Here is a 12,866-nt window from a genome sequence, read left to right as displayed (position 1 = left end):
GAGAGATATGAGGGACAGTATACATTTATAAGGCAGTAGATGAGACAGAGTGTATGGAAATCTCTGCGTTCGTCTGCACGCAGCCAGGACAGTTGTGCATATGCTGGTGAAATGTGATCAAAAAGTCGAACGTCACAGATATATCGAACGCAGGCATTCATGACCAGTTCCAGACGTCGCGAATTTTCCTGAGAGAGACCTTGTAGGATAATATTGCTGTAGCCAATAATTGGGAGTATAAGCGTTTGCACTAATTTCTTTTTCACATCGAAAGGGAAGAGTTTTTTATACTTTTGTAGGGCATGAAGGGATGCTGATGCTTTTTTTCGCACTGTCCAATTTAGATTTTCATCTGTTATTACTTCCAAACTCTTTGCTGAGGGAAAGAAGTTGATATTTGTTCCATTTAGGATTAGAAATTGTACGGATTCCCGATTTTTGGGATAATGAGCTTGTAGTGACCAACAAGTACCGCTTGGGTTTTAGATGGGTTGAGTTTTAGTCCTACGTTCTGTGCCCATTTAGATAGTGCATCGAGGTTAGTATTGAAAGTTTCAATAGCTTTCTTAAGATTGATTGGTTTTGCACTTAGATACAACTGTAGGTCATCAGCACACATGTGATACTTGCAATAGGTCAGAACCGATGGCACATGCATATGGAATTTGAAGATTCTCCACTTGTTACGCGATGAAAGCTCTTATGTGACCGATACACACTGAGGGTGAGATCTTCCATTAACCAGCTATAACAATGAAAATTGCTAACTAAGTCATACTGGATGAAGAAACACAAACCCCTACCTCCAACGACATACAGTATGGTGAAGTTCTGGAAAAATGGACAGCGCTATGTTAACATTAATTTACAGAGCAGATGTAGTATCTGTCCAATGGTATCTCTTCAGAAAATCACTGTGCTTTATATGACGGGTAAATAATACAAGGATCCGTAGCCTCGAGTGAACGGAGAGCCCTACACCGTCAAAATTGGATCATAACTGCCGACTGGTACAAACTGTACACAGATGGTTCCAAAATTTATGTCTCTGCAGGATCTGCATTGTTTTAGTTCTAACAGGGTGGGAAAAATCTTCTTATTACGCCAATAAGTATCAATATCAACCGCGGAAATGTTTGCGATTCATCAAGATATTCTTCCCATATTCCTTTTACAAAGCGACAGAATCTTAATATGGTCTGACTCTAGTGCCCCACAGGCACTGACCACAGAGATAAAAGCTACAGTTGCACGCAAAACTTAATGACGAAAGTAACTTTCTCATGATGTGTCACAGAGAGAAAAGATAGCTCGATGAAACTTGGATCTTACGTAGAAAGGAATGCTACAGAAGTTAACTGAAATAAGCGCGCAACGAGACGAACATAAATTACATTTTTATTCAAAGACGATAATTACAGTAAAGCCACTGCGAATCATCATGGTCCCCTGGACATTACAAAAGGCGTGGCATGGCTCTAAGTAGGATATGCTATCACCACGGATGACACAGCGTGCTCTGCAACGCGCTCCCTTGCTGGCCACAAGGTCAGTAAAGAGTTCTTATAGCAGAACGCCAATTCTCCACCAGAGCGCTTGACGACTGCTGGGTGGTCGTTCTCAACGCATAGCACACATGCTCGGTGGGAACGGGCAGGTCGCTCCATTCGCCGAATACTCTCTAGTTCCAAGACCTCCTCCACCTGCTCTGTTCGCCACGGTTGCGCACTGTCACGCATAAAAATAAAGTCCGGCCGTATGCACCCTTGAAAAGACGCACGTGGAGAAGCAGTGCGGTGTCAAAATAACGTCGATCAGAGAGTGTATCCTGTTAAAGATTTGGAGGCCAGTACGCCATTGCAACATTATGGTACTAATAGAACGTGTAAATATAGTCACCAAGAACAATTATACTGAATAATATTTTAATAGCTAACGATTATTTGTCTCCTAGGGGATCTCTTAGTTCAATGAATTGTTCTGTTGGTAAATGTATTTACCATTTCACCCGTCGTAAATTGTCTGTGATGTGCCACTGTGGTATCAGAGCTATTTCACTCGTAAACTGTGACCAAAATTCATAGCCGATGGCTCTCCATACAATGTCGCCAGGAGTAACTCGGTTGTGCCTCTCCAAGCTTTGGAAGAATGGGACCTGTTCACATGGCGCTGCCGTACACATTGACGATGGTCCTACAGGGTAGTTCAGAACTACGATTTTGGCTGACCACAATGCTACACCATTCATCAGCTACTCTTGCTTTCCGGCATCGGCATCACTCCGAACGTATCCGTCTGTGTACTGTTGTTAAGGGGGGTAGGACGTCAAACGGGCCGACTTGGAGCAGGAGAGGCATCACAGGACATTTTAATTTCCACTGTCTATACTTTTACAAATAAATTCATAAAACTTTGTCACCATCACCAGGAAGGATTCAGGATTCACACTCATTCCAGTGGAAGTTCGAAAACACAACATTTTTTTTTATGTGTGAAGTTTCATCATTTTTTCACTTACTAATGGCTACATTTGTTGCTATAGGTACACTTTTCTTCATAAGTTAGAGAGATTCTTCGATGAATTTTGCACAGCATACATACCATACTTACAGGTGTATGAAACGCTAGAATTTATTTAATTTATAAAAAAACGAATGATCTGTTGTATTTTAAACTTCATGTTTAGAAAAAACACAAATTTTGTAGTTAATTACCTCAATTTTTACCACAGTTTTTAATAGATTTGGAAAATTCTAGAGTTTCATACACCTTTAAGTATGGTTTGTATGCTGTGCAAAATTCATTGAACCATCTCTCTTACTTATGAAGAAAAGTGTACCTTTAGCAACAAATGCTGCCATTAGTAAGTGAAAAAAAATGATGAAATTTCACATGTAAAAAAAAATTACTTCCTTATGTTTTAAAACTTCCTCTGCTATGAGTGTGAATTCTGAATCCTTCCTGGTCATGCTGACAAAGTTTTATGAATTTATTTGTAAAAGTATAGACAGTGGAAATTAAAACGTCCTGTGGTGTCTCTCCTGCTCCAAGCCGGCCCGTTTGACGTCCTGCCCCCTTAACGGCAACCTACGTATGAGACACTATTTTCGTGGTTGGGCTACTGCTGGTCGCCGGCCAATGTTACAAGGGGTCAAGTAATTTTTCTCGTATGGCAGGTGCAAGTGGGAAAGGGTTATTATATGCTTGGTGTACAATTGGACGATCTAACAACCCTACCACAACAAAGGTCAAAATTTAATAATGATTGGGGTGTTGCTCACGCTGCTAAATACTGCATTTTCGGGCAACAACGAAGTTATTATGTGGCAAGTGTCATTAGAGCACAGTTAATAAAGTCATTTCATGTAATAATGAATAAACTAGGCACTCATCTTTTCGTGTTTCCCACGCTGGTCTCGTTGTAAAATCATAGCTCAATCGTCGAAAATCTAGGTGGTGGTGATTCCAAGCTCGGATGCAAAGAGGCCTAGGTTTTATTCTGCTATATTCAAAAGTTTTATATATGTGTTTCACAAACCATTCTTGAAGATTAACCCTTTGCAGGACAATGGTGATGTAAAAAAGTAATCAGTACTCCGAATTTAAGTTACACTTCCTTTTTATTGCTTTTGTTGCAATATCGCGTAACACACAAAACATCACTTCACAATACAAAACATACTTGAAAACATCTTCCTCACTGTTAAAGTTCACTGTTTATAAGCTGACTACGTTATGCGTCTTTCCAACATGACGTCCAAGACTTGACTTTCTCGAGGTCCGACTCTCTAACAACTAACTGCTTACGCGCCCAAAAATCAAGAGTTACAAGTACGACAAAGATCATAGTGACAAAAGAAAGAATACACATAAGAATAATATCATTGCAACATAAACATATCGATGTATCAAAGTACCTCTACATTAATGAAATCAAATCTGAATGTTGTCTCAGAAATATGTCAACTACTTTATAGAAACACAGTAGAATATTACTGGTATCGAGAGGTTCAGGTGAGCTCCCGTAATGGTTACGTAATTCAAGTACCATTACAACGATCAACGCTTATTGTGGTCAGCCATGGTCGATTAGAACCTAGACCTCGAGTACCCCGTTCTCCAGTTCTCATGCAGCCCAATATCGAGCCACAGTCACATCCGAATGGGCCACAAAATTGAAAATTGCAGGATTCTACCAGGCCGCCAAATGGACGTGAACAAGGAGGCCCCTTCCGAACTCTATCAGAGGCTGATAACAGTGTCTCACTCTATTAGGTAGCATCTGCGTATCTTTCATAGTGATCACTCAACATCTGATGCTGTTCCTTGTATAGCTCAACGACGCTTGTGACAACACTAAACACGAGCAATACTAACGCCATCTGCTGGCCGTTCTACCTGTGACAAATAACTACAGTTCTAATCAGTGACATAGCCGTCGATGGTGTACATCTACATCTACATCTACATTGATACTCCGCAAGCCACCCAACGGTGTGTGGCGGAGGGCACTTTACGTGCCACTGTCATTACCTCCCTTTCCTGTTCCAGTCGCGTATGGTTCGCGGGAAGAACGACTGTCTGAAAGCCTCCGTGCGCGCTCTAATCTCTCTAATTTTACATTCGTGATCTCCTCGGGAAGTATAAGTAGGGGGAAGCAATATATTCGATACCTCATCCAGAAACGCACCCTCTCGAAACCTGGCGAGCAAGCTACACCGCGATGCAGAGCGCCTCTCTTGCAGAGTCTGCCACTTGAGTTTATTAAACATCTCCGTAACGCTATCACGGTTACCAAATAACCCAGTGACGAAACGCGCCGCTCTTCTTTGGATCTTCTCTATCTCCTCCGTCAACCCGACCTGGTACGGATCCCACACTGACGAGCAATACTCAAGTATAGGTCGAACGAGTGTTTTGTAAGCCACCTCCTTTGTTGATGGACTACATTTTCTAAGCACTCTCCCAATGAATCTCAACCTGGTACCCGCCTTACCAACAATTAGTTTTATATGATCATTCCACTTCAAATCGTTCCGTACGCATACTCCCAGATATTTTACAGAAGTAACTGCTACCAGTGTTTGTTCCGCTATCATATAATCATACAATAAAGGATCCTTCTTTCTATGTATTCGCAATACATTACATTTATCTATGTTAAGGGTCAGTTGCCACTCCCTGCACCAAGTGCCTATCCGCTGCAGATCTTCCTGTATTTCGCTACAATTTTCTAATGCAGCAACTTCTCTGTATACTACAGCATCATCCGCGAAAAGCCGCATGGAACTTCCGACACTATCTACTAAGTCATTTATATATATTGTGAAAAGCAATGGTCCCATAACACTCCCCTGTGGCACGCCAGAGGTTACTTTAACGTCTGTAGACGTCTCTCCATTGATAACAACGTGCTGTGTTCTGTTTGCTAAAAACTCTTCAATCCAGCCACACAGCTGGTCTGATATTCCGTAGGCTCTTACTTTGTTTATCAGGCGACAGTGCGGAACTGTATCGAACGCCTTCCGGAAGTCAAGAAAAATAGCATCTACCTGGGAGCCTGTATCTAATATTTTCTGGGTCTCATGAACAAATAAGGCGAGTTGGGTCTCACACGATCGCTGTTTCCGGAATCCATGTTGATTCCTACATAGTAGATTCTGGGTTTCCAGAAATGACATGATACGCGAGCAAAAAACATGTTCTAAAATTCTACAAGAGATCGACGTAAGAGATATAGGTCTATAGTTTTGCGCATCTGCTCGACGACCCTTCTTGAAGACTGGGACTATCTGTGCTCTTTTCCAATCATTTGGAACCCTCCGTTCCTCTAGAGACTTGCGGTACACGGCTGTTAGAAGGGGGGCAGGATGATTTTTTCCACCGTGTACAAACTCTAGGGATTGATCGATGAGAGCGTACGGAACAAAACAGGTCTAATGAACTTATTTCCGGAAATGCATGGTTTCCATGCTAGAGACAATTGATTCAGTCATACATTGTTACAGAGACTGCGATCTAATACGCGCTGTACTATGCAGCCACAGTTACCGCCTGGTACTGTGACTCTTACATCATGCCCTAGCACCCTCTCCTACGGTAGTCATTGGTAACGTAGTGTCCGATTCACTTCTCTCGCTGACTCACCTTGTAGTGGATGTGATACGGCGTTGCACACATGGTTTCGTGTTCAAATCGATAGTTTGCCGACATGTTGTTTACTTACGGAAAGCCAAATGGCGACGGACGGCGGGCAGCAAGGTTGTATTAGGAGACCTGTCTCCGCCGACAACAACCTCAGCATTCAATGTTAGCAACAGTGTTTCGCCGTTTGTCTGAGACAGGGTCATTTCAGGAAACAGGAAATCACGAAGGACGTACCCGAAATGTTCGAACACCAAACTTGGAGCAAACTGTGATTAACACTGTGGAAGGCGACCGCCATGTCAGTACCAGGCAGTTGGCCCGCCAGTACAGGGTAAGTCAGAAGACCATGTGGAACATTCTCCATGACAATTGTTACTATCCTTGTCACTTCAGCGTGTGCTGAGCTTGCTAGCGACAGACTTTCCACATCGGGAGCACTGGTTTCTTCACCAGGCAACAACGATTCCGGGATTTGTGTAATCTATCCCATTCACAGATGAGGCCACCGACACGCAGAGTAATATCTTCAACTTTCACAAGAGTCATCTGTGCGATAACATGCAGAACCCCCATGGTGTGGTGACAGCGAATCATTGGCATCGTTGCAGCCGGAATGTGTGGGCCGGGATAATTGGCAAGCGTATTTTGAGACCAGTCTTCCTTCCACGTCGCCTAACAGGCCGGAACTATCCACGTTTCTTGCGGGTGGTTTTGCCTCCCCTGCTGGAAGAAGTACCACTGATGATTCGAAGGGCTATGTGGCTGCTGCGTGATGGTGCTACAGCCCACTTTACCCTTAACGTCCGGACGCATCTCAATCGTGTCTTTTCTGGTCGATGGATCGGACGAGGGGTCCAGTTGCATGACCTGCTCGTTCACCGGATCTCAACCCGTGCGATTTCTGGTTATGGGGCCATCTCAAAAGTATCGTGTATGCAGAGCCCATTCCAGATGTGGAGACACTGGGACAGCGTATTTTTGCTGCATTTGACACTTGTCGGATCCAGCCTGGCTGATGTGATCGAGTGGGACAGAACATGCTACGGCGCGAACACGCATGCGTTGAGGCATATGGAAGCCATTTTCAACACATACGTAACTGTGGCTGCATGGTACAGCGCGTAGTAGACCGTAGTCTCTGCAACAATGTATGACTGAATAAATGGTCTCTAAAGTGGAAACCATGCATTTCCGAACATAAGTTAATTACATTTTTTTTGTTCCATATCCTCTCATCGATCAATCCCTAGAGTTTGTACACGGTGGAAGAAATCACCCTTTATACACTACTGGCCATTAAAATTGCTACACCATGAAGATGACGTGCTACAGTCGCGAAATTTAACCGACAGGAAGAAGATGCTGTGATATGCAAATGATTACCTTTTCAGAGCATTCACACAAGGTTGGCGCCGATGGCGACACCTACAACGTGCTGACATGAGGAAAGTTTCCAACCGATTTCTCATACACAAACAGCAGTTGACCGGCGTTGCCTGGTGAAACGTTGCTGTGATGCCTCGTTTAAGGAGGAAAATGGGTGCCATCACGTTTCCGGCTTTATAAAGGTCGGATTGTAGCCTATTCGCGATTGCGGTTTATCGTATCGCGACGTTGCTGATCGAGTTGGTCGAGATCCAATAACTGTTAGCAGAATATGGAATCGGTGGGTTCAGGAGGGTAATACGGAACGCCGTGCTGGATCCCAACGGCCTCGTATCACTAGCAGTCGAGATGACAGGCATCTTATCCGCATGGCTGTAACGGATCGTGTAGCCACGTCTCGATCCCTGAGTCAACAGATGGGGACGTTTGCAAGGCAACAAACATCTGAACGAACCATGCAGCAGCATGGACTATCAGCTCGGAGACCATGGCTGCGGTTAACCTTGACGCGGCATCACAGACAGGAGCGCCTGCGATGGTGTACTCAACGACGAACCTGGGTGCACGAATGGCAAAACGTCATTTTTTCGGATGAATCCAGGTTCTGTTTACAGCATCATGATGGTCGCATCCGTGTTTGGCGACATCGCGGTGAAGACACATTGGAAGCTTGTATTCGTCATCGCCATACTGGCGTATCACCCGGCGTGATGGTATGGGGTGCCACTGGTTACACGTCACGGTCACCTTTTGCTCGCATTGACAGCACTTTGAACAGTGGACGCTACATTTCAGATGAGTTACGACCCGTGGTTCTACCCTTCATTCGATCCCTGCGGACCCTAAATTTCAGCAGGATAATGCACGACCGCATGTTGCAGGTCCTGTACGGGACTTTCTGGATACAGAAAATATTCGACTGCTGCCCTGGCCAGCACATTCTCCAGATATCTCACCAATTGAAAACGTCTGGTCAATGGTGGCCTAGCAACTGGCTCGTCACAATACGCGTCACTACTCATGATGAACTGTGGTATCGTGTTAAAGCTGCATGGGCAGCTGTACCTGCACACGCCATCCAAGCTCTGTTTGACTCAATGCCCAGGCGTATAAAGGCCGTTATTACGGTCAGAGGTGGTTGTTCTGGGTACTGATTTCTCAGGATCTATGCACCCAAATTGCCTGAAAATGTAATCACATGTCAGTTCTAGTATAATATATTTGTCTAATGAATACCCGTTTATTATCTGCATTTCTTCTTGGTGTAGCAGTTTTAATGGCCAGTAGTGTATATGTATGGAGTTACATTAAAAGCAGACCATGCATTCCAGGTACTTCAGCTTTTTTTCAGTAAATGTATAGTAAAAATTTTTGGTTTCATTAATGGTGCAGTCAGATTAAAGTACTTTGTAGACTAATTATCTCACATAATTGTTTGGTTGTTTTTATGCAATTGGTTATATTTTCAAATGAAGTAAGACAGATGTCCTGTTTCTTTCATTACGTTACATATTTGTATTGGGTTGAATGGAATTTGCCTGAAACCAAGAAATATATTTTTGAGAAATCGCCTCTTTACGTCATTGCGACAGAATATAGTGACAGTTCTCTAACGCTACCCACAAAAACGATTGAAAATATGCTCTTCGTGTATAGGCCCTATTACTCAGTCGACTTTCCCGCTTCTCTGAAGCAAGTTGCAACCGTATGCCGCTAGAGGGCCGTGGAATGTAGCATGTAACATTCCCGGATGTAACGTAACTATGTTGATGCGTTAAAAAAAGCGTCCTGTCATAGAGTTTCTAACTGGAGAAACCTTTGTCCACACATGAAGCATCCTCTCCTTCAGCATGACAGTATGGAGCCACGCACGAGCGCACCGACATCTGCAACAAACCGACGCCTTGGGTGCAGTCCCCTCGATCATCCTCCGTACACTCCAGACTTATCCCCCTGCGATTTTCATCTGTTTCCAAAACTTAAGGAAGACCTCCAAAGACTTCACTTTGATAGTGATGAAACGGTGCAAGCAGAGGTGAGGTTGTGTCTCCGCTAACAAAGTCAGACATTCTACAGCGACAGTGTCAACAAACTTGTCTGTCGTCGGGAGAAACGTGTTTGTCGCCAGGGTGACTATGTTGAGAAATACACTATGTGATCAAAAGTATTCGGACACCCCCCAGAAACATACATTTTTCATATTAGGTGCATTGTGCTGTCAATTGTGTCATACATCTGTATTACCGCACTACTAAACATCCCAAGGTCCACTGTTTCCAATGTGATAGTGAAGTAGAAACGTGAAGGGACATGTACAGCAAAAAAGCGTACAGGCCAACCTCGTCTGTTGACTGACAGAGATCACTGTCAGTTGATGAGGTTGTGAAGGTAACAGGCGAGTTATGGTGCCCTGGAAATATACTAAGTTCAGAGTTGGCGTGGCTACGCTGGGGCCTCTCGGCAGGCCGCGGCCACGTGGTGCCGAACATTAGCCAGTGTCCCGCGGCCGCGAATTCCATGCTGATGCTGTGTCGATGAAAGAGACTTGTATGCCGAGAGTGCCAAAGGTGGCGCACTTTGTGAAACCATCATGGCAGACATTTCACAGTTCGTATAGAAATTAAGAGTAGCCAGATGAATCATGGTACCTCAAAAAGAAACATATACGTTACCATTATCTGCACGACAATTCTGATGGTGTAATCAGCTTTCAATATCTTTAATAGTTTAAAATTTAGTATCTGACGATAAATTATGTAAGTAACACCCAACAACGAATTTCCAAAATCTAAACGGTTCATCCGATTTTGTCTATCGACATGTCTTTAGAAGGTTTAGAAGTCTGTTAGTGTAAACCTAAATTGGTAAGAATTACAGGCATGTAACTTGAATAGTACATGAGTTATTAGGGGTCCAAGTGGCCGATTACTATCGATCGCGTCAGGCCACAAGTACTTCACAGTTACACGAAAAAACGGTAGCAGCATGCTTATTGTGGTGTCACCGCCAGACACCACACTTGCTAGGTGGTAGCCTTTAAATCGGCCGCGGTCCGTTAGTATACGTCGGACCCGCGTGTCGCCACTATCAAAAAATGGTTCAAATGGCTCTGAGCACTACGCGACTTAACTTCTGAGGTCATCAGTCGCCTAGAACTTAGAACTACTTAAACCTAACTAACCTGAGGACATCACACACATCCATGCCCGAGGCAGGATTCGAACCTGAGACCGTAGCGGTCGCTCGGTTCTAGACTGTAGCGCCTAGAACCGCACGGCTACTCCTGCCGGCCGCCACTATCAGTGATTGCAGACCGAGCGCCGCCACACGGCAGGTCTAGTCTAGAGAGACTCCCTAGCACTCGCCCCAGTTGTACAGCCGACTTTGCTAGCGATGGTTCACTGTCTACATACGCTCTCATTTGCAGAGACGACAGTTCAGTATAGCCTTCAGCTACGTCATTTGCTACGACCTAGCAAGGCGCCATATTCAGTTACTATAATTCATATCTTCAAGAATGTATTCTGAACAGATAATATTGTGAATCATGTACCGTCAAGAGCGACGTTCATCTTTAATGGATTAAAGTTAAGTATCAAAGTAATTACGTCCGCTTTCTGAATTCTCATTCCTTGTCATGATCCAGACCTCACGTCAGTATAATTCTTCCCTCATCACGAGAGCCTGCATGAGCTAAAACGCGTGCATTTCGGCCTCCACTCGTAACACGGTGTTGGCTCTTCTGCTAACACAAAACTTATAAATATATTTATTCACCTATGTCTTTGATTATATCCGATATATACTATTCATGAAGAAATTGTTCAAATATATACTGTGTTTTAGAAAGCACAGGGACATTAGGCTACTGGCCTACTTTTGCTTGCTATTCCTTTGATATTTGTTTATGTATTTAATAATGTGTGTTAGAGCGTGTTTATGGTCCAGCCGTAGGAATATTTATTTAATTTCAAGTTATTTAAATATAAATCTAGTATTTCGAACGTGCTTCAATATGTTTGTGACTGTGTGTGGCTTGAAGACATGGTGGGAGTGCTCTAGCCAATCACACGCTCGTTCTATAGCAGGCGACTACCGAAGTGGGAGAGGACACAGCACAGTACGGGAGGGGCTGCAGGAAAAGTGCTGGACGTGGGAGTTCTGAACACTGTGGCGGGAGGGTAAGGCACAGGACACGGGAGGCGCCGGACGCGACGGTGCGACGGACGTACGGTCGCAGGAAAGACTTGCGAGTGTGTAGCAGTTTGCACGTGATCGCAGGTGATACAAATACTTCGGAGTGCCGACTTTTGAACATGTGAGATTTCCGTGGTTTCTACAGTGAAGACGTAGTATGTGTTTAGAAGTGAATGTCTTGCGAGCTATGTTGTCGTTCATAACTAATTACGCGCAGTAGGAATCTATTGTCTCCTTGTTATTCAACTTATATTTTATTTAATTGCTGAACCATCGACACCAATAAGTGTTTTGTAGAAATATACCGCGTACTCAAAAATACTTCTACTATCGTACTCATCATTTAAAGTCGTTAAGATAGTACCTTTCATTTATAAATTTCTACGTTACATTCGCAACTGGCCGAGTGATAGGAACCACCTACCATTCGATTCATGTGTATATTCATATTGTATACTGGAGACTCAGCAGTATTTGGCATGTAATGCGGCAACTACGTATCCCAGCCCCTAGACAACGAGACCAGCCAAAACTTTTAATATTTCAAATGTGAGTCTGAAGATACGTAGTTGAGGGCCACCACACCACCATCACCACATCATTTTTATTATTTTAAAGACCGCAAGGGTCGTAATGTGTAATAGGTACACAAATATCCAGACCATCACAGCCGGCCGCGGTGGCCGAGCGGTTCTAGACGCTTCAGTCCGGAACCGCGCGATTGCTACGGTCGCAGGTTCGACTCCTGCCTCGGGCTTGGATGTGTGTGATGTCCTTAGGTTAGTTAGGTTTAAGTAGATCTAAGTTCTAGGGGACTGATGACCTCCGATGTTAAGTCCCATAGTGCTCAGAGCCATTTGAACCATAAGGCACACATCACGCCGGTAAATGCCACACGACGCTTCGCTGGATGTAAGAAGCGTAAACATTGGACGATTGAACAGTGGAAAAACTTTGTGTGGAATGACGAATCACGGTACACAATGTGGCGATCGGATGACAGGGTGTGGGTATGGCGAATGTCCGGTGAACATCATCTGCCAGCGTGTGTAGTGCCAACAATAAAATTCGGAAGCGGAGGTGTTATGGTGTGGTCGTGTTCTTCATGGAGGAGGTTTGCACCCCTTGTTGTTTTG

This window comes from Schistocerca piceifrons, chromosome X (assembly GCF_021461385.2).
Source record: "Schistocerca piceifrons isolate TAMUIC-IGC-003096 chromosome X, iqSchPice1.1, whole genome shotgun sequence".
NCBI classification, from domain to species: Eukaryota; Metazoa; Arthropoda; class Insecta; order Orthoptera; family Acrididae; genus Schistocerca; species Schistocerca piceifrons.
The sequence above is the reverse complement of the archived record's forward strand: the minus strand, read 5'-3'. Positions refer to the sequence as shown.